Here is a 4,177-nt window from a genome sequence, read left to right on the forward strand (position 1 = left end):
CTGAAATGGGAAGGCACTACTCTGGGTATTGCTTTCCCCCCTTCCAACCCAAGCCATTCAAGGATTCTGTGATTTCTGTCAGTCTCTTCCAACTCTGGATCCTGTTTCCTTAGGTGCTTGGAGTTCACCTCTTCTTGCATCAGCATTTCCCAACTGTCTCTGGCATTTAGGCTACCAAGAGGCCCAATCCAACTGATAAACAGCGAGATCAGGAAGGAAATGAGTATCAGTGATTTTTCCATGTCCTGTCTCACCAGGTTCCTTGCTCCGTTCTACTGTGGGCCCACAGTCTCCCTAGCCTTCCTTTTCTTGCCTACACATTTCTTTAAGCTCTACCTCCCTTTGATATGCCTGGACACGTTCAATTGCAGTGGAACTCTAGCTTTGCTAAACTCATCTCAGCAGGAACACTGGGAAATATCTCTGCAAATCTCTGGGTTTGATCAGGGCGATCTTTCCCATTCTTGCAGGACTTCTGACATTGCTGCTTGGCTTTCTCTTCCTTGGAATGGACTTTTTCTACTTGGAAGTTCTGGTCCTTAGGTCGATAACACCTTTTTTTATCCTATTCCCCTCAGAGCCTTACCTTGCCTTCCCGTACCCCACAGACATTTGAGGAAGCCAAGCTGTGTTCTGCTGAAGCCCAAAGTTGTGAGCTTCTCTTTTGCCCTCTCTACAGACACCTGAGCTCCACCATGCCATGGCCACTGCAGCCCAGGACGCCTTTGACCTTCACATTCCTCACAAACCCTCCTTGCTGGTGAGTATGAGATCCAGCAGAGCACCTCTTCTCTTTTAGTTCTTCTTAGCTTGGTCATGAAGCTGTCAGCTGTGCTCTCCAGGGATCTTCTGGATGGCTTATGCCCTGCTGTGCTGTCTCTCCAGAAGATGCTGGAGTGAGTATAGCCCCTGACTGTGACAAGGGCCTCAAAATGTGAGGCTCCTGTTTGTCTTTTTAGGTCCCCTTCCTCTTGTTCTTCCTGATCAGGAAACCAGTAACATGTACTGCTGGTCTCCTCTTTAAGCCATTTCCATCAGTTCACAGTGGGATCCTCTGCCCTCTCCAGGCAGAGCTCAGTGTGCTCTCACATAGAGAGCAGTAGCCTATCCTTGTCTTCCTTGACCACCCCCTGTGAAGAGTCCTCATCCCTCTTTTTCATAGCTTCACAGGTGGGAACCATCCTGCCATGTTTCTGTGATCCAAGAAGATCCTAGGTCTGCAAATGCAAAAAGATTTCTAGCTCAAGGAGTTCATAGTTTTGGTGTTCTCCTTAGTGTAAAGACACTTTAGAAAGCTTTCCATTCCCAAAGCATCACTGGATGTATCCTGGCTGGATCCTGTGTCTACACAATGGTAGTGGTGCTCAGAAGGTGGCACGCGGGCAATAGAGCCATTGTGGGGCTTGGATCTGTCCAGCCAGCACCAACACTCCTAGGGCATGGCTTTCCTGAAGGTGCTGTGCTGCATTTTGCCAGCTGGCTGTGGGTGTGCTGGAGACCCGAGGGAACTGCCATTCAAAAGAGAGCCCAGAACAAACTCAGGTGTCATCATTGAAGGAGCGTAGGTGTGTCCTAGCTTTGTAATGCCTTGAACTCCAGAATATGGCACAGATGGAGCAGAGACAATGACCTGGCTCTTACGCTGAGCTCATCCATTCGGTCAGCGGTATAACTCGGCATGCTCCAAAGGGGACAGGTGAAAAATGATACTCTCAGGTGTCCTAAAATCAGAGCTCTGGTGTCATTTAGGATGGCCAAGAATACTCCCATTCACATTTGGCCCCCAGCTAATGCTCAGAAAGGAGGTGGCTATCTCTGAGGTTGTCTACCACAGCTTGCAGGCAGTGTTGCCCACATCTAGGAGCACCCCAGGCACCTTGTTCATCAGCAATTGTCTGTAAGTGAGCAAGTGACTCTCCTGAAATTTTTACACATGGATGGTGGTGAGGCTCTGGAACAGACTGCCCAAGGAGGTGGTGGATGCCCCATCCATGGAGGCATTCAAGGCCATGTTGGATGGGTTGTTGGACAACATGATCTGGGGGTTGGCAAGGCTGCGCATGACAGGGGGGTTGGGAGTGAGTGACTTTAATGCCCCTTCCAACCTAAGCCATTCTACGTCTCCATTATGTGTGATTCTGTGATCATCCAGCAGCCTTTCAGAAGCTGTTGGCCATGGAGACTCACGGACATCTCCAGGGAGATGGGGAGAAGAAAATCACATCCTCTCCCGCTGAGTTGGGCTGGTCCCCTGGGACACAAGGAGCTCATACAAGCGGGCAAAGCTGCAGAGAAACAGCTGTGGCTGGGAGCAGTTCCTGTGCACCACGTATTAATGCTGGGGGCATGATCTGCAGGTGACGGGGAGAAGAGAGAAAGGAGAGGGAACTTACAGGATGTGTGGGATGTGAGCAGGCTGTGAGCTCACTGGAGCAGCATTACTCACAGCCTTTAACACAGTAAGTCTCTCGCTGCAGGCAATGCAGTTGCTTTTCCTGGAGGGATCAGTAAATCGGGGTTATCTCATGGCAGCTCAGGCTGCAATCGCTCGTTGTTTCTTTCTCATGGAAAAAGACCTGCTCCATCTGAGGGCTTCCCTGCTGCAACTTCAGAACACAGCCCTGAGGGCTGCGTGTCCCACGACGGCTGCAGGCTGTGCTGCTGGGGTTGCAGCCGGGTGCCCAGGGCTGTCGTGCAGAGCAGGGTCTCTGCTGTGCCCCAGGGGCTGTGCCGGGGCAGGGACTCTGCCGCCTGCCAGGCTCAGCACTCAGCCTGCCCGGGGAGCTGCCCAGGGTGCTGTGGGGAGACGTGTGGGCAGGGCAGGGGACTTCTGCTGCCACAGCTGCTGTCTGGGGCGGGGCATCACAGCTCCACTGCACCCCAGAATGTTTCCAAGGGTGCTTTGCAAGAGGAGAGACAAGGCAGGGATTTTCCATTTGCTGTTCTTAGGGAAGGGGAAAGGGTTGGAGGCAGGAATCTGAAAGGAGCTGGGAAATAGCAACACATCTCTGAGAATCCTGCATTGCTCCTTTCTCAATCTGCCGTTCTGTGAACAGTCTCCTAAGATGCTTTCAGCCTTCCCTCTCCAAACCTAATTGCACAGAGTTTGGAATGAGAGCTGAGTGCAGATGGGGTAATGGTATGGGATGTGGAAACTGATTGTCTCTGAGGATGGTCTTGATTTGTCATTATCTTCTGCACTCCTAACAGCAACTCCACGCCCAGGAACAGCAGAGCAGATGCCCAACAGCAGCTCCATCAGCGAGTTCCTCCTGCTGGCATTGGCAGACACGCGGCAGCTGCAGCTCCTGCACTTCTGGCTCTTCCTGGGCATCTACCTGGCTGCCCTCCTGGGCAACGGCCTCATCAGCACAGCCGTAGCCTGCGACCAGCGCCTGCACACACCCATGTACTTCTTCCTCCTCAACCTCGCCCTCCTCGACCTGGGCTGCATCTCCACCACTCTCCCCAAAGCCATGGCCAATGCCCTCTGGGACACCAGGGCCATCTCCTACGCAGGTTGTACTGCACAGGTCTTTTTCTTTTTATTTTTGTTTTCAGCAGAGTATTCCCTTCTCACAGTCATGGCCTATGACCGCTTTGTTGCCATCTGCAAGCCCCTGCACTACGGGACCCTCCTGGGCAGCAGAGCTTGTGCCACCATGGCTGCAGCTGCCTGGGGCACTGGGTTTTTCTTTTCCCTGCTGCACACTGCCAATACATTTTCTATACCACTGTGCCAGGGCAATGCCGTGGACCAGTTTTTTGTGAAATTCCACAGATCCTCAATCTCTCATGCTCGCAATCAGACTACCTCAGGGAAACTGGATTTATTGTGGTAAGTGTTCTTGTCATATTTGGGTGCTTTGTATTCATAGTGCTGTCCTACGTGCACATTTTCAGGGCCGTGCTGAGGATGCCCTCTGAGCAAGGCCGGCAAAAAGCCTTCTCCATGTGCCTCCCTCACCTGGCCGTGGTTTCCCTGTTTGTGGGCACGGACTTCTTTGCCTACCTGAATCCCCCTTCCCTGTTCTCCCCATCCCTGAACCTGGTGGTGTCATTTTTGTACTCAGTAGTGCCTCCAACACTGAACGCCCTCATCTACAGCATGAGGAACCAGGAACTCAAGGATGCAGTGGGGAAAATGATGGCAAGGACACATTTCAGGAGGGATTAA

The 4,177-nt window shown here is 52.2% G+C and overlaps 1 pseudogene; it reads left to right on the forward strand.

Annotated features, from left to right (window-relative positions):
* The first annotated feature begins 3,239 nt into the window (after positions 1 to 3,239).
* LOC136055701 (olfactory receptor 14A16-like) lies at positions 3,240 to 4,177 on the forward strand (annotated as a pseudogene).

This window comes from Cyrtonyx montezumae, unplaced genomic scaffold (assembly GCF_038088225.1).
Source record: "Cyrtonyx montezumae isolate F1298 unplaced genomic scaffold, pur_monq_1.0 scaffold_46, whole genome shotgun sequence".
NCBI lineage: Eukaryota > Metazoa > Chordata > Aves > Galliformes > Odontophoridae > Cyrtonyx > Cyrtonyx montezumae.